Source organism: Carlito syrichta, unplaced genomic scaffold, assembly GCF_000164805.1.
Source record: "Carlito syrichta isolate Samal-C Ts95f unplaced genomic scaffold, Tarsius_syrichta-2.0.1 Scaffold316283, whole genome shotgun sequence".
NCBI classification, from domain to species: domain Eukaryota; kingdom Metazoa; phylum Chordata; class Mammalia; order Primates; family Tarsiidae; genus Carlito; species Carlito syrichta.
In genome coordinates, this window is record NW_007260379.1 from 258,826 (window position 1) to 277,878 (window position 19,053).

Consider the following 19,053-nt stretch of genomic DNA (forward strand, 5'->3'; position numbering starts at 1 on the left):
GATTTTTTGATTTACTGTAGAGATGAGGTCTCTCTGCCCAGGCGGGTCTCAAACCCGCGGACTCAGGCAATCCATTCACCTCAGCCTCCCAAAGGCGCGGGATTACAGGCTGAGCCCGGCAACAGGTCTTTTACTGAATCACTAAAACGTGACAAATATGTCTTAGAAATTAGCTGGCATCTTATTTCTACAGTTAGACAACTCTTAGATTTTTTTTTTTTTTTTTTAGAAAGCAAGATTTATTGAGAGGACAGAAAAGCTCCCACAGTGGGAGGGGACCTGAGGGGGATGCCCAACTCTTAGATATTATTCATCAGCCTACTGAACTGTTCTTTTATCAAAGACATAGATACCGCTCAAAAATTTTCTGATATCTTTGTTTTTAACTGTTGTGGCTTGCTAAAGCAACTGAATTTGAAACAAGCTCAATGTCATTTCTTTCAAGAATTAATTAATCTTTCTGGGCTTGAGATAAGGAACAAACAACACCTGGCCTCATCTGAACCCTGTGGGTATATTTTTTTGCCCAAGAATTTTCGAACCTCCACAAGGGACCCATTCTCCTGGATAACGACGTTGATAGGGAAGTGAGCATACACACACCTCATCATATAATGGAAGCCCAGTGTGACACCCTTGATCATGTTCTGTACGTGACTGCAAACAGTGTGGACAGTACCCAGTTCCTTTCTATTTCCCCACCACTAGTCAACCTAGAGACTATTCTTTCTCTTTCCAAGGAGACTAAGTTCTACACTGATGTGACTGAAGTCCCTCCACAGGTTTCCTCTGGGACCCTTCATGATAACTGTGCATCCCTCCAGGGTGATGTAGACATTTTCTGGGATGTTGACAGTCTGATTGCTGACAATGGTCTTCACTCTCGCAGTAGATGTGGCAAAGAGAGAGTGTCTTTCATCATCATGTTCTTGTAGTCCATAAGCCTTTCTATTCTTAAGGTATGAGGGATAATTGCCAACTCTTAAACTTTAGTGCCCAACCTCTAACTCCATTCCCACCTCTCAAGATAAGTTGACTTGCCGGGCTAAGTGGCTCAGCCTGTAATCCTGCACTTTGGGAGGCTGAGGTGAGTGGATTGCCTGAGCCCGCGGGTTCGAGATCCGCCTGGGCAACGTGGCGAGACCTCATCTCCACAATAAATAAAAAAAATTAGCCAGGTGTGGTGGCGCGTGCCTATAGTTCCAGCTACTTGGAAGGCTGAGGCGGAAGGATCGCCAGAGCCCAGCAGGTCAAGGTTGCGGTGGCCTGAAGCAGCCACTGCACTCCAGTCTGGGTGATAGAGTCTCCAACTCAAAAAAAAAAAAAAAAAACAATTTTTAAATTAAAACATCAGGTAAGTGAAGACACTGTGGCATTAAGTGTAAAGGTACCAATTTCAGAGTTAGACAGACTTGGGTTTGAATCCTCTCTCTTAGCCATTTACCAGTTCTGCAACCTTTTAGCCTCAATTTTCTTATCCATAAATAGGGATAATTGTACCTATCTTATAGGATTGTTATTTTATGGATGATATGGCATCTATGCATTCATGTGTTCAACAAATACTTAATGAGCATCCATTACACCCAGCACTGTGTCGAACACTAGGGCTATAGCAGTGAACAGGCACAGGGACTGTCCTTATGGAGCTCATAGCCTAAAAGACCATATTATTTCTAAAGCAACCAGACAAAATTTTGAAATTTAAAAAAAAAAAGGTTATTATATCCGTTGTTCTAGAAGTTCAGAATCCTAAAATAATTGTATTCACTGTTCTCATTCTCTCCTACTGCTCTTCTTTCTCCTCTATGCTAACCTCCCAGAATAATAAAGAATATCAGAATGGAAAAAAAATCTAAATTAAAAAAAATACGTAAAGAGCTTCATATAGCACTTAGCAAATAGCAGATGCTAAATAAGTGAAAGTATTTATTATTTTATAATTAAAACATCATAAGGCTTCATAGAGCAATGCACTTTAGAAGTGGAAAGATTTTAGAAACCAAAAGGTCCAATTCCCTCATTTAATAGATGAGCAGATTAACTGGCTCCATAATAAACTGACTCAGAAGACCTATTCAGTCAGGCATGTGCCAGGGTACTTGGATACAGGGATAAGTAAAACACAGTCCCTACCTTTTGTCAAGTAAATATGCAAAGAAGTGTGACCTGTCTGAGGTTACCCAGCTGATCATTTAAATTGGAAATCATGTCTTCAATTCTCAACGTTTTGCTCTTTCCACTAAACCAAAATTATTCAATTCAAATAAAAAGACTTATCAGGAAGAAGCCTACCATGTGCTCTGTGACAAAGAGAATGTCATTCTACAGCTCAGCTATTTCTCACAAACAGCTTGTCAAAAAGAATAAACCCCTCTGGGCTTGGAGGTTGATCCTTTTTTTCTCTGTAAAAAGTTTACAACTGGCAGCAGCTGGAACCTCAGAGACCCTGGTAAAAAGTTATTGAAAGGTGGAGAAAAATAAAGTGAAAGCCTGCCATCACCAGAGCCACCAGCTAAGCAGAGAAAAGGTAGAGCAAGACAAGACCAAAACCTTCCTTCCTCATCACAGATATTAAGTCATGTTCCCTTCAGGTTAGCACCAGTTCCAGAACTCTGCCTTTGTTCCATTCTTGCCCCTTTAAAGGGCCCTTTTTAGAGTCTCAATATTGAGTTACTAATGGAAAAGACAGCACTGGGAAGTAGAAAGAACACACACCTTGGAGCTTCTCAGACCTGGCTGAAACTTTGGCTCCACCACTAACCAGCCGTATGTTTAACTCATCTGTTTCTGCATCTAGAAAATGTGACGATACTTATTTCTGGGAATTGTGGTACTAGAGGTGTACCTAATATGACTAGATGTATCTAGAAAAATGCCTGGCATGCCAGAGGTTTGTCAATAAATGGTGCTATGATTACTTATTAGTAGTAGTAGTATTTTTGAGTCAGAGTCTCACTCTGTTGCCCAGGCTGGAGTGAAGTGGCATGCTCACAGCCACCACAGCCTCGACCTGCTGGGCTCAGGTGATGCTTCCACCTCAGCCTTCCAAGTAGCTGGAACTACAGGTGCATGCCACCATACCCAGCTAATTTAGTATTTTTTTTATTTATTGGAGACAAGGTCGTGCTAAGTTGCCCAGGCTGGTCTCAAACCCCTGGGCTCAGGAAACCCACTTGCCTCTACCTCCCAAAGTGCTGAGATTACGGGTTTGAGCCACCACATCTGGCTGATTACTTATTAATGACAAGGTCTCCTTTGTCTACCCCACACTCTAGTGACTGCAGGCTTCAGGAAAGTAGCACAGTTTAGGACTCCCACAATAATATGGAGTATTCAGAGAGATGTGGCACCTTCTCAATTTTTCCTCCCCTTACCCTGTACGAGCTCGGGTTTCCACTTCACGCTGGTTAAACTGCCCAGGTGCGGTGGCTCATGCCTATAATCCCAATACTTTGGGAGGCCAAGACAGGAAGATTGCTTAAGCCCAGGAGTCTGAGACCAGCCTGGCAACAAAGTGAGACCTTGTCTCTACAAAAAAATCAAAAAAATGAACAGGGTGTGGTGGTGCATATCTGTGGCCCCAGCTACTTGAGGGGCTGAGACAAAAGGATCTGCTGAGTCCAGGAGATCAAGACTACAGTGAGCCACAAGTATGCTGCTGCACTCCAGCCTGGGCATCAGAGTGAGATCCCAACTCAAAAAACAAAAACAAACAAAAAACCATTAACTTCCCCAAACCAGCTCTCTCTCTCATATTTCATGTTAATAGCATCACAGTAATGCCCAGCCACCCAACATTACCTTCTGCACCCTCAGTCTCACAATTAAATCAACTCTCATGACCACTGCCCTTGTTCCAGCCTCATCATCTGCCACTGCAACTCTTCTAGCTAGCTTCCCTGCCTGTACTTTTAATCTACCATCTAAGCACAAGCATGAAAAAGATCTCTTCTAAAACAAACCACTCTAATCATGTCACTCCCATCTTAAATATCTGCAGTAAAGCAAAACTCCAACAGGAGATAAGCTCCTGACTTGAATATGAGGTCATTCAGGATCTGGCCCTTCCCAAACATCCAGCTTCATCTTGTGCCACTCTCCCTCCAAGCAGCTCAACACTTCAGCTCAAGGAACAACTTACCATTCCCTGAATATGCCATGCACATCCATACTCATACTGCCCAGAATGTGTTCCAGGGCCCTGTCTGCCTGGCACAACTTCTGGTCATCCTTAGAGGATGGCATCTTTTAATGCTTTCCCTGACTCAGTTGCTAAGCATTTAGACTCTCCTTCCTTTTTCTCCCTGTACGTTTTCTATGTTCCTCTATTATAGCACTTGTGACACTATACTGACTGCACTTGCCTATGTGCTTCTCAATAACCTGAGGGTTATTCATGAACACAGACTATGTCTTTCACATCTCTGCAACCAATCTATTTGCCCAACCTCTCAAACTGAGCAACCAGACTATCAGTCCTAACAGGGGATATCCCCCTATATCAGGAGAGCAAATTCTAATAGCAACATGAAACATCAATAGGTTCAACTTCCCCTTTTACAACTGCTTCCAGATGCTAGCTGGACTCTGACCCTACAGGAGCTACTTCTGACCTGATTCCTGGGGCCCCTCTGCTTGGAATAGCCTGTTCAATAGAGAGAAGAGAGCGTCCTTAAGAATAAAATTCTTTGGAAAATTATTTCTAAAATGGGCTGAGATGACAGGACTGGCAATTGTCAGAGCCATCTCAAGTAATAATGTGTGATATAACTCAAATACTTTTATAAGACTTCAAAAGCAACGGAAATGATTATTATAACAACCTGTGGCTGGTCTTCTTGCCTTCAATTTACCCCTTGGGAAACTGTCCAGAATCACACTACTTACAACAAGTTGTTTCACTAGGCAGAATTCTTTAATGGCTTCTCACTGCCTAAAACCGTATAGCATGGTGATTAAGAACAAAGACTCTAAACATATATTACCTGGGCCTGAATACCAACTATTAGCCATGTAAGTTTAGCACATGGTAAGAACTTAGTAAATTATATATAAATATATTCAGGTTCCAAGTCTGCCATTCATAGCCTAAGATATAAACTGTTGCCCTATCCCATTTTACATTCCGCAATCCACCAGTTCCCAATCCTTTTAACTTTTTTTTCCCCTGAGTCAGGGTCTCACTTTATTGCCCAGACTAGAAAGCACTGGCACAATCACAGCTCCCTGCAGCCTCTAACTCCTGAGTTCAAGAGATCCTTCCATTTCAGCCTCCCAAGTAGCTGGGACTACAGTATAGGCACGTGTCACCACACCCAGCTAATTTTTTCAGGTCTCACTATGTTGCCCAGTCTAGTCTTGAACTCCTGGGCTTAGGCGATCCTCCTGCCTTGGCCTCCCAAAGTGCTAAGATTACAAACACAAGCCACCACAACTGGCTCCAATCCTTTTAACGTCTGACAGCATCCTTTTATGATCCTTTGCCTTTACCCATCACATCACTTGCCATCTGTCCAACTCCTTCCTGGGTCCATAGTTGCAAATTCTCCCTCTGGCAAGGCTTCTTTCAGCTGCCCAGGAATTAATCATTTCAACAGTGTGCCACAGGTAGTGCCTACCTAAAAGCAGTACAAGATACCACCTTCTGAACATTCCAGTCTCTATGCTCACTCCTACCTGCCCTTGGATCATTTTTGCAATCAAAATGCCTCTGTGAACTTCTGCAGTATATAAACTTTAAACAGAGTTTTAAGGACCAATTAAATCATACCATCTCCAGGATTACAGTAACTCATATAAATGTCTACCTTCCCTTAACTACTTTAGTCTTAATCTGTAATTTATACTTCTACACTCAGGTCATCTAACCATCTACACTAGTTAAGTTATATGAGGCAATGTCTGGTTTTCCATCACTACATCTCCATTACCCTAGAACAGTGATGGGACTGCAGTAAATGCTTAATAAATATTAATTGAATGCAATCAATCTAATCCAATCTCCTCACTTTTAAATGAGAAAAACAAGGTTCAGAAAATAGAAGTTCCTCACTCAAAATCACATAACTGGTTAATAGCAGAATGGCCCAAACTTCATAAGACTGAAATAGTGAATGCAATCCTCTCCACCTCCTGACCCTCACTCACTTCTGGGCCTGCTGCAATTACCAAAGGATCAGACAGACAAACAGATAGTTCCCTGATTGAAATGAGTGTTGTTTCCTCCAGGTAGGGCATTTGCTCCTCCTCCAGAAGCAGAAGGCTTAGGCTGACTGTAAAGCTCAATTAGCTAAATCTCCTACCACTGAGTCTGAGACATAACTAGAGACTAGTACCTCAAAATCTCCAGGTTTCAGTCAGGTTCAGTGGCTTCAGTAATCCCGTGCTTTGGGAGGCTGAGGTGAGTGGATTGCCTGAGCCTGTGGGTTTGAGACCCGCCCAGGCAACTTGGCGAGACCTCATCTCTATAAATAAATCAAAAAATTAGCCAGGCGTGGTAGCGCGCGCCTGTAGTTCCAGCTACTTGGAAGGCTGTGGTGGAAGGATTGCCAGGCCCCAACAAGTCAAGACTGCGGCGGCCAGGAGTGTGCCACTGCACTCCAATCTGGGTAACAGAGTGAGACTCCAACTCAAAAAAAAAAAAAATCTCCAGGTTTCTGCAATAACAAAGAGAAAATCATATTATCAACTCATAGGGTTGTTGTAAAGATTAAGATGAGATAATCTATGTTGAACATTTGGCAGACTGCCTGGCACATAGTAAACTCTCACTGTGTCTCATTTTCTCTTTGAAAAGAGAAGCCCTGGAGGTACCCTGTCAGCCAAAGGACAGTTTGCCATACTATTTCTCCAAGCCATACTAACAGAAAAGCAGGGGGCTGAGTCATGAGTCATGTTCATTTACCTAATTGTGTTCTGGAACACTGGTTACTTATGAACGTCAATAGGTGTTTGTTGTTGTTGTTTGAGGATTAGAAAAAAAAAAAAAAAGAAAAAGATTCCAGTTGGGCATGGTGGCTCATGCCTATAATCTTAGCACTTTGGAAGGACAAGGCAGGAGGATCAATTGAGACCAGGAGTTTGAGACTAGCCTAGGCAACATAGTGAGACCCCCATGTCTACAAAAAATAGAAAAACTGGCACAGTGTGGTGGTGCATACCTGTGATCCCAGCTACTCGGGAGACTGAGGCAGGAGGATCCCTTGAACCCTAGACTTCAAGGCTGCAGTGAGCCAAGATCATATCACTGCACTGCAGCCTGAACAACAGAGTAACACTCTGTCACAAAAAAAAAAAATGTAGGAAATCAGAAAAATGTAGGAAATCCTATATAACTTTCCTTATCATATTAAAGGCTCCTAGCTTTTCCTAACTTAATCTCAAAGACCTTCTAATGAGTCACACTTGCCATATCATTTGATATGAATGTTCTAAGAGCACTTATTGTGAAATGATATACTATACAAATATTAAAAGGTACAGTTATTCAAAATAGACAAGACCCTAAAGTAGCAGAGAATACCTGGACCACTAAAATTGCATTACTTCCTCCATTACAATAAGCTTGAAAGAAGGGAAGGGAAATAGATCAGTTTGGCAGGGGGCCGGTTTCCAGCCTATCCAGTGAAGATGTAGCAGAGGAAAGAGGGGACTTCACCAGATATAGCACCTCCAGGGGCTGACCAGAGATGGTTGTAGGGAACCCACGGCAGATTGAGTTTCCACCAAATACAAAGTCACTTGACAGCTGCCATCCTGGAAACAATTAACCTAGTAGTTTTTACCTTAATAAAATCTGAGGCCTGAAAGGAATGTTTTTAAATCACTCTAGATAAAACCTCCACTTTATTGACAATAACAGGCCCTAAGAGAGCCTAGTTTCATTTGTCCCCACTTAAGCTGGATATGGGAGACACACGGGTTAGACAATGATAATTATAATAGTTAACACTTTATAAGAGCTTATTGTGTGTCAGGAAATCTGCCAAATGTTCAACATAGATTATCTCATCTTAATCTTCACAATAGCTCTATGAGGATGATTACATGATTATATGTATCCATGTTAGAGATGAAGAAGTAGGCTCACAAAGGTTAAGTAACTTGCCCTAAGTATCATAGCTAGCATATAGGATTATAGTGATGGGACCCAGGCAAGCTAGCCCCAGGACCCAAGTTCTTTCAGTAAACTAGTGGAGGTACCAACTTTTCTGGGAAGCCTTCCCTGACAACTTCTCCCACCACCAAAGATTAGGGGGTCCCCTAAGCTCCCATTGCCCCATCCTGCTAACTATCCCTATGTCTCCATTTATTCTATCACAACAGTGAGCATCATCAAATTATGATGTCCATGAGGGCAGAAATTACTAACCTTATGCTTCTTTGCATCTTTTGTGCTTACTGTTGCATCTACAGCTCAATCAAGATGTTTTAGAAAAAACAAATATCAAAGAATATAGCATAATGATGGAAAGACACAGGTTTTGAAGTCAAATAGACTGAGATCTGAATCCAGGCTCAGGCACTTCATCTATAACCCACAGGACTGTTGATTGAAAATAAATTAAATAAAACGTGATGAGAGACTAAAAAGTAATATACAGATGGAATTTTTGTCATTCCATCCATAGGGCTCTTAAAATCAGCCCTGAACCACACTACATAGAAGTGTCTTGGAAGCTCAAGGAAGAAAACTAATCTCCCAGAGGTCTAAAAGCTATAAAGGGAAGGAGTATTTGCACAGTCACGAGAAGGAGCCGTCCCACCGAGGAGCTGAGATAAGACACTGCCAAGTGGCTTTGCTCCAGGAGTCCCCAGCAAGTTAAGATTTTGCTCCCCTGCCCTGCCTGCCTGTGACCTCCGCAAAGGCTAGAGAACACTAAGTGCTCCACAGCAGCTCTTCTGTTAGCCAGAGTGACATATGGTATTGCTGGCCAAGGATCAGCCAAAGCTTCCTGCCCTACTTGTCCTGAGGTTACCAGTTTATGATTCCTAGGAATCCACCCTAAACACAACTCTAGGACCCTGGGTCTGGGACATGCCAAATGTGGTACAACTGAAGCCTGATCACCCAGGTCCTTTGGACAGTTGAGGGTGCCTTATGCTGTAGGAATAAGGGGTAAGGGATACTTGGAAGGCTGAAGGGAAGGATTGCCTAAGCCCAGCAGGTCGAGGCTGTGGTGGCCACAAGCGTACCACTGCACTCCAGCCTGGGCAACAAAGAGTAAGACTCCAACTCAAAAAAAAAAAAGGTGAGGGGTAGGGGAGGGTAAGGAAAAGAGACCGGTCCACCCATGCTCAACTAAGAGTATCTAGTTTTAGATGCTCCCAGTGCTATATTTCAGACTCTTCTTCCGGCTGAATAGGCCCCAGGGACTTAACCACTTCCTTTGCTCACTGAAGCAGAACCCCCACTGGGCCTCTTAGACCTACCTCCCTCTAGCCTGGGTCTAGGGTAAGACAGTCCAAATATCTTCTCCTTCAAACATAGAGGCCCTTTTTGTTGTAAGAGTTAACTGTTGGGTTGAGAAAGAATGTAAGCCAAAAACAACAAATATGAGGAAGTAAAAAAAGGTTTGAAACATCTCACAAGTTAGTTACAGTCACTGTCCCCACTTCACAGTTCCTGGTTCTTGTCATAACAATTGGTGTTCTCAGAGAACAGCTATATTTTTCAGAGCTTATTTTTAAACACTGGAACCCTCTTTTTCAAACACAGTTCAAATTAAGTCTAATTAGGAGCCTCAATAGATAATTAGGTCTCTAATGAAGAAACGGATTCAGGTAATAAACATCAATGGCTCCTAAAATCATTAGGCAAAAAGCTGATAGGATATATTTTAATGAATAGATCAAGTTGACAATATATGAGCCCACTCTTTAATCTTGACCTCACACCAAAAAAAGAGAAAATCAGGTGTGTTTGGACATTATTGCATTAAAAAAAAAAAAAAAAGAAAAGAGTGAACCTAAATCTGATCAAGCCTCATGATCCAACTGCCAATTTATGAAAAATGCAGGGAACACAGAAATGTTTTAACATCACAGGGAGACAATCAGCAAAATCCAGAAATCGGGAAACTCTGCCGGACAACTAATTCAGTTTCTTCCACACAAAATTGCAAAGAAAAGGAAAAAAATGTGGGAGGAAGCTATGGATTAGAAGAGATTCAAGATATAGATCAACCAATATAGACCTTATTTGGACACTGACATAAATCAACTTTTTGGTTTTTGAGTTGGAGTCTCACTCTGTCACCCAGACTGGAGTGCAGTGGCCGCTCCCGGCCATCGCAGCCTCTACCTGCTAGGCTCCAGCGATTCTTCTGCCTGCCTCAGCCTTCTAAGTAGCTGGAACTACAGGTGCGCGCTACCACGCCCAGCTAATTTTTTATTTATTGTAGAGATGAGGTCTAACCATGTTGCCCAGGCGGGTCTCAAACCCATGGGCTTAGGCAATCCACTCACCTCAGCCTCCCAAAGCGTGGGATTACAGGCTGAGCCACCAAGCCCAGTCACAAACCAAGTTTTTAAAAAACTCAGTCATTACGGAAAATTTAAAAACTGAGTAGTTAATGATATTAAGGGCTTATGATGATTTTTTAGCATGATATTTTGGTTACGTTTTCAAATACAGTTCTTTTAGAGATAAAACTAACAAGTGGGCTTCTGCACTAGACTGAAGTCCAGTCTCTTTCTTTCTCTTTCTCTCTTTCTCTCTTTCTTCTTCCCCCCAATCGCCAATGCCGTCTCCACCTTTGGGGTACCCTGAACCCGGCTGGAGCTGGTCTCTGGCACTTTAGAAAAAAAGCTTACAAATTAAATATGTGTGGAATTTGCTCCAAATAATCCAAGGGGGTAGAAAAGTAAAGATGAAACAAGATTGATGAAATTGGCCATGAGTGCACAATTATATAGGGTGAGTAATGGGCACATGGGAGTTCATTATACATATTATATAATGAATATACATTATACAATATTCAGATTATATATTATATTTGTATTATATAGTATATATTAATATATAATATATAGCATATAACATATATAACATAATAGCATAATATATAACATATATATGCTATATAATACAAATATATATTATATGATCTATACCTTTCTAGTTTTAAACATATTTTAAAACTTTTTTAAGTTAAAAAAAATTAGCAGCCAGACTCAGTGGCTCAGCCTGTAATCCCAGTGCTTTGGGAGGCCAAGGTGAATGGATTGCCTGAGCCCACAGGTTGAGACCTGCCTGGGCAACTTGGCGAGACCTCATCTCTACAATACATCAAAAAGTAGCTGGGCATGGAAGCGTGTGCCTGTAATTCCAGCTACTTGGAAGGCTGAGGCAGAAGGATCACCGGAGCCCAGCAGGTCAAGGCTGCAGTGGCCAGGAGCAGCCGCAGCACTCCAGTCTGGGTGACAGAGTGAGACTCCAACTCAAAAAAAAAAATTAGCTAAGTGTGGAGAGGCTATGGTTGAGACATGTGAGAGGAGCCCAGAGTTCTTTACAATAACTTACCTCTCCCACAGCGATTCCTGAGGCACCTCTGAGAAGCCCTAAGACAACTGGAAACAGTTTGAAAACCACTGCACTGGAGGAAATACAGTTACTAAGAGAATCTGGCTTGACATCTTAACTTTGCTGCCTTGATTGCAATATGACACCTTAAGAAATTACCCTCCAAGCTTCATCTAACTCGTGTAAATAGGGCTAACTCTCACAACAGCAATGAGGACAAAAAGAAAAAGAAATCGAAGGTCAGGCATGGTGGCTCATACTTGTAATCCCAGTGCTTTGGAAGGCCAAGACAGGAAGACTGCTTGAGTCCAGGAGTTCGAGTCCAGATTAGGCAACATAGCAAGATCCTGTTGTTCTATGAAAATACATACATACATACAACAATAGGCCTGGCACAGTGGCTCATGCCTGTAATTCCAGCATTCTGGAGGTCTGAGGTGGGAGGAACACTTGAACCCAGGAGTTCAAGATAGCCAAGGCAAATAAATAAACTGGGCACGGTGGCTCACACCTATGGCCACCACAGCCTCCACCTGCTGAACTCCAGCAATCCTTCCACTTCAGCTTTCCAAGTAGCTGGAACCACAGGCATGTGCCACCAAGCCTGGCCAATCTTTTGATTTATTGTAGAGATGAGGTCTTGTCAAGCTGCCTAGCCTGGTCTTGAACCCCTGGGACCTGGCAATCCTCTCACCTCTGCCTCCCAAAGTGCTGCCACCATGATCAGCTTTATATTTGTATATTTTAAAAATATAGATGTATGTATATTTTTTAGGTGGGGGTCTCAATCTTTCACCCAGGCTGGAGTGCAGTGGCATGGTTATTAATTTTCAAGTAATCTGTTCTTTCCCAACTCCTGTAGTACTAGGACCAGAAGAGCTGAGGGTAAATTTTCAAGTAATCTGTTCTTCCCCAACTCTACCACCACCACGCACACACACTACACCTGACCAGGCATGTGGAAATTGTCCACTGAGTGCATCTTAATTCTTGCTGCCTCTCATGTCTTCACAGAATATTTATGTGTGTATTTATGTGTGTTTGCTGAAGATTGGAAGGAAATGACATGAAAAGTAGGGGTGGGGTAAGAGTTGACTAAATTTACTGTCAGGAATAAAGGGCAAATTGTTTCTAAGTGGTCCTAATAATAATCATATGTACTTTTAGAATACAAAATAATCATATGTACTTTTAGAATACCGCAGCCTCGACCTGTCGGGCTCCAGCGATCCTTCCGCCTCAGCCTTCCAAGTAGCCAGAACTACAGGCGCGCGCTACCACGCCCGGCTCATTTTTTGATTTATTGTAGAGATGAGGTCTCGCCAAGTTGCCCAAGCGGGTCTTGAACCCGCGGGCTCAGGCAATCCACTCACCTCAGCCTCCCAAAGGCATGGGATTACAGGCTGAGCCACCGAGCCCGGCTTTTTTCTTTTTTTTGAGTTGTGGTCTTTGTTACCCAGACTGGAGTGCAATGACTCAATCACAGCTCACTACATATGCATATAGTACTTATTATGTGCCAGGTACTGCCCTAATCACTTTACAAATATTATTTTATTAATCCTTAGGACTATATTTTACAATAAATCAAAATCTCTACAGTAAATCAAAAATTAGCTGAGTGTGGTAGCACGCGCCTATAGTTCCAGTTACTTGGAAGGCTGAGGAGGAAGGATTGTTGGAGCCCAGCAGGTCGAGGCTGCAGTGACCGGGAGCGTGCTACTGCACTCCAGTGTGGGCAACAGAGTGAGACTCCAACTCAAAAAAAAAAAAAAAAAAAAACCTCTCTTCCTCACTAGCTCATAAGTCCTGTATTATAAACTCTGTATAAGTTGGTATTGCACATAAACAGAGTATTTCATGATGCTTTAAAATTCTGGCCCGCCAGACTCGGTGGCTCAGCCTGTAATCCCGTGCCTTTGGGAGGCGGAGGTGAGTGGATTGCCTGAGCCCGTGGGTTCGAGACCCGCCTGGGCAACTTGGCAAGACCTCATCTCTACAGTAAATCAGAAAATGAGCTGGGCGTGGTAGCGCGCGCCTGTAGTTCCAGCTACTCGGAAGGCTGAGGCGGAAGGATAGCCAGAGCCCAGCAGGTCGAGGCTGCCATGGCCAGGAGCGTACCTCTGCCCTCCAGCCTGGGCGACAGAGTGAGACTCCAACTCAAAAAAAATGAAATAAAATTAAATTCTGGCCCAATACCTATAGAGAAGAAAGTCCTAAGGGTGGTGTCCAACCTCACTGCTCAAAGAACACCTTCTGGAAGTAAAATCAGGAAACTACCACCTCCAGTTGACCTCACTAATAATGAAAGAATCCATAATAGAAAATACATTTAGCTCGGTGGCTCAGCCTGTAATCCCAGTACATTGGGAGGCTGAGGCGAGTGGATTGCCTGAGCCCACAGGTTTGAGACCAGCCCGGGCAACCTGGTGAGACCTCGTCTCTACAATAAAATAAAAAATAGCCAGACGTGGTAGTATGTATCTGTAGTTCTGGCTACTCAGAAGGCTGAGGCGGAAGGATCACTGGAGCCCAGAAGGCTGATACTGGGGTGGCCATGAGCATGCATGCCACGGCACTCCAGCCTGGGCGAGGGAGTAAGACTCCAACTCAAAAAAAAGAAAAAAGAAAGAAAATATATCTAAATACAATATCCTCTTGGGCTTAAAACTTCAGTCAAATCCTTACTACAGGCTGGGAAGACTGATTCAGTCCAAGAGACTAGCCAGGAGAAGCCAAGAGTTTCTATGAGTGCTGCTGGGTATGTAGCTCTAACAGAGAAAAGTTCTGAAGACTTCTGGGGTACTATAAAACTTAAAGCTTCTTGGATGTCCAGACCTATATTAAAGCCAGAAGGTGATGATCACAGAAATCATAGATTTGGGAAAACCAGAAGGACCTTCCGAGATCACCACCCGGACTGCCCCCTGCCGTCAGATTACAAAACATCTGTCATTAGCCTCATTTTACAGATAATGCAACTAAGATCCAGAGAGGGTAAGTGACATATAGTCCAGGTCAGATATCTAAAAGACAGCAAAAGAAAAAGAAGATCTTGTCTCAAAAAGTAGCAATCTTGGTGAAAAATTAACACTCATGAAACTGTCAAAACAGATGATCAGGTGTTAAGGAAGATTACAATGAGGAGCTACAGGTGTGGAAAGCAAGAATACAAGTTGAAGCCTCAAAGTGCCTGCCCAACGCATTCCTCATGAAGTAAAAGGACCCCTCCTTGCTTTTACAGTTCCTTTAAAACTTACTACCCTGAAATACCTGCTTACCTATCTCCCCACTCAATGAGAGTCATAAGTTATGCACCTTATATTGCCTTTATCTATGTTATCAGCACCCAGCCTAAATAAATGCACCTCCTGTTGACTTTGGAAAGATTTAGACTAGCCCTATGTACCCCTCACAATACTAAAAACAAGGCACAAGTACCCTGTTAGGTGTCTGTCCGACCAAGAGGCAAGACCCTGAAAAAAGAGACTAGATAAGGACAATAGACAGTGACATTGACAAGTAAATATAACCTCTTATTTTGTTCATCTGTAAGATACTGATAACATTAATCATTTCAGAAGACTGTATTAAAAATTAAATGTCTATGAAAACACAACACAGTAACTGGAACATAGTAGGCATTTAATGACTACCAGCTCCCTTCTCATATCCCATCTGGTTTCCTTTTTAAAATAGTTTATTACTTGGACCAACAATTTTATTTATTTATTTTTTTTTTTTTTTTTTGAGTTGGAGTCTCACTCTGTCACCCAGACTGGAGTGCAGTGGCCGCTCCTGGCCACCGCAGCCTCGACCTACTGGGCTCCGGCGATACTTCCCCCTCAGCCTTCCAAGTAGCTGGAACTACAGGCGTGCGCTACCACACCCAGCTAATTTTTTAATTTATTGTAGAGATGAGGTCTCGCCAAGTTGCCCAGGCGGGTCTCGAACCCGCGGGCTCAGGCAATCCACTCACCTCAGCCTCCCAAAGGTTCAGGATTACAAGCTGAGCCACCGAGCCCGGCTGGACCAACAATTATTAAACCACAAGTGTTTATTTATGTGTTGGGCCTTAGGAATATGATAATGATTTTTTCCTAGGTATCTCTGAAAGAACCTCAGCACCTAGCATGTTACCTCCCCTCACTCCCAGAGCTGCATGGCACCTAGTAAGCTCTCACAAAATAGGGAACTCCCAAGAACACTCCTGGACCTAGACCATTGATATGTCCTTTCTTAGTAGAGCAAAGCCACTCCATTTACTAGTCCTAGAGGTGTGCAGGCACAGAAGAAATCAAGTCCTTAGCCAGAAGATCTATAGATCTCGTCCCATAGTAAAGCCTGGTTATTGAGATGGGAAGAAAAACACAAGAACAATTCAAATGAGTCCCTCAAAACTGCTTTAAAGATGATATGCAATGTTCCAAACTATACAGGATCTCTGGTTAGGACCTAGATTGTAATATTAAACTGAGCACTCACCCTCACAATTTCTATAATGCCCACTGAAAGGGAAACAACATGCTCCCTTTTAGTACTGCTTGTTCGGAAAAGCTAATCTGGAAAATGGTTGGTCGCATATCCTGGCAAACAGGATTTAGCAGAAGCTTGAACCCCATAAAAACAACTCAATCATCCCACCTTGCCGGGCTCTAGGGCTGAAAATAGTCCCAAATGAAAAACAAGCTATGTGGACTATGTATCCAGTTTCATCACAAAGGCAGGCCTTAAACTGGCCGAAGAGAACAAACCCCACACTCCTTAACTCAATCAGGTCTAGAAGCCTCACCTGTTTCCTGTCCCATAGCAACTGGCACAGCTCTGGCACCTCTTAGGCTTCATCTTTCCAAAACATCAGTGGAACAAGGGCAGAATAGGTAAGGGCCTCCTGCAGTCAGCCCAGCACTGCTTGAAGGGGTGGGAGGCAAAAAAAGAGACTCCTGAACACAGTTCCTATTCCTTCATCAAATCCAAAGGTGAAATGAAAGGCCCCAAGGCAGCTCACACCCCAAAAGAAGCATACCATACCTCTGTTTCCTCTTCTGACAATAACCTTATGAAGTTCCTCCATCCAGGCCCTGCCCAATGCGTATTTTTCAGGGTAGGCTTGCCTAATCCTACAACAGAGTCAGTCAGACTGCAGTCTCATATAACAAGTTCATCTCTGTCTATTACATACCTTGACCCATGCCATTAGAGCCCATTGTTTCCAAGTCTATCTCCCTCATTATATTAAGTACTTCTAGAGGCAGGGCCCAGGTTTTATAATGCCCATGTTTTCAGTTTTGTCAGTGGAGATCAGGTTAAGAACTGATGCAGCCAGGCTCGGTGGCTCAGCCTGTAATCCCGCGCCTTTGGGAGGCTGAGGTGAGTGGATTGCCTGAGCCCGTGGGTTCAAGACCCGCCTGGGCAGCGAGACCTCATCTCTACAATAAATAAAAAAAAAAAAAAAATCAGCCAGGCATGGTAGCACATGCCTGTAATTCCAGCTACTTGGAAGGCTGAGGCGGAAGGATCGCCGGAGCCCAGCAGGCGAGGCTGCAGTGGCCGGGAGGGGCCACTGCATTCCAGTCTGGGCAACCGAATGAAACTCCAACTCAAAAAAAAAAAAAAGAACAGATGCTTTGGCCGGGCTCAGTGGCTCAGCCTATAATCCTAGCACTTTGGGAGACCGAGGCAAGTGGAATGCCTGAGCTCGCTAGTTCATAATCAGCCCTGGCAACTTGGTGAGACCTCGTCTCTACAATAAATCAAAAAATTAGCCAGCCATGGTAGCACACGCCTCAAGTTGCAGCTACTTGGAAGGCTAAGATGGAAGGATCGCCAGAGCCCAGCAGGTCGACACTGGTGTGGCCATAAGTGCGCCATTGCACTCTAGCCTAGGTGACAGAGTGGGACTCCAACTCAAAAAAGAACAGATGTCTCAAGGCCTGTTTGTTATACAGCAAAAGTGAGCAGATACAGAAACAAGACAGGAAGTATAAGAAAAAGAATGTATCTGCCTTACTCTCCCTGGAGACCTTCACCCTAGGGCTGCCCTCTGGCCCTAGACTCAAGGCTAGGTCTCCCAAACTTCCTTTATTACCAAGCCCACAGTCATCTCTTTCTCCTCTGAATGTGCACAATCCTATCTGAACTAGTCCCTGGACCTTTATCATCTGTTTCACCTGCTATGTGTCTTTGAAAACTCCTTGAGTATATAGCCCAATGTTCTCTTCATATAGCATAAAACACAATACTAGCCACAAGAAGTTTCCCAATAGTTGCTTAAAGAGTGAAAAAAAAAAAATCAACTTCCCTCAAGCTTTTAATTGCTCATCTGTGAAAAAAAAAGTCTCTGTTTCCATTTCTTCAGCTGGTTCCCAGGGAATTCTCCATAAAGAATTCAGGCCAAATAGTTCAGCACCTGTATTTGGCCTACAACTATGTGATACTCAAGATTAACAGAGATAATAGCTCATTCTTTACATTCCACATCCCCTAGAATATAGGGAGTGACTCATTCATGCCAATCCTTAGTTAAAGGAAGGAAAAGTGCCCTTGAGCCAAAGCAGGACGATGCTGCATCCCCACCTACCAATTGGTGGACCCATTCCTAAGATCATGTTCAGGCTCACATCTAAAACTGGAATGGGGCCAGGCATAGTGGCTCACGCCTGTAATCCCAGCACTTTGGGAGGCCAAGAAGGGATGACCTCTTGGGCCCAGGAATTCAAGACCAGCCTAGGCAGCAGAGCAAGATCTCATCTCTACACAAAATTTTTTTTAAAAATAGCCAGGCATGGTAGTGTATACCTGTAGTCCTAGCTACTCAGGAAACTGAGGCAGAAGAATCACCTGAGCCCAGGAGGTTGGGGCTGTGGAAAGCCATGATAGTGCCACTGCACTCCAGCGTGGGTAATAGAATAAGAACCCAACTCAAAAAAAAACACAAAAAACTGGAATGGGCCCATAAATCTCATCTTTGTGGGCTGAAGTCCTGGAGGAAGACTTTTAATCATAAAAGAAAATAAATCATAATTTTCTACAAATGTGTTAAAACCAATAGTTCTAAACAAACTCAAATTATCTTTGTTTTTATTGGTATAATTCACATACCACATAATTAATTCTTTTAGATTGCATAATTCAGCACTTTTTAGCCTAGGTGACAGAGTGAGACTCCAACTCAAAAAAGAACAGATACCTCAAGACCTGTTTGTCATACGGCAAAAGTGAGCAGATACAGAAACAAGACAAGAAGTATAAGGAAAAGAATATATCCTGCCTTACTCTCCCTGGAGACCTTCACCATCACCATAATCTAATTTCAGAACATTTTCAACATCCCAAAAAGAAATCCCACACCCATTAGCAATAACTTTCTGTTATCCGCTGCCCCAAGCCCTGGCAATCACTAATGTACCTTTCTGTCTCTATAGATTTACCTATTCTGAATAATTTACTTTTTTATTTATTTATTTATTTATTTTTTAATTTATTTATTTATTTATTTATTTTTTTTAGTTGGAGTCTCACTC

General features: G+C 42.9%; 1 protein-coding gene and 1 pseudogene across 3 annotated transcripts in view; both read right to left on the bottom strand.

Moving 5' to 3' along the window:
• The window catches only part of STIM1 (stromal interaction molecule 1), a 209,735-nt gene that overhangs the window by 154,243 nt on the left and 36,439 nt on the right, over positions 1-19,053 (bottom strand). The gene's annotated exons all lie outside the window — the stretch shown is intronic.
• On the bottom strand, positions 307-3,843 carry LOC110594570 (annotated as a pseudogene).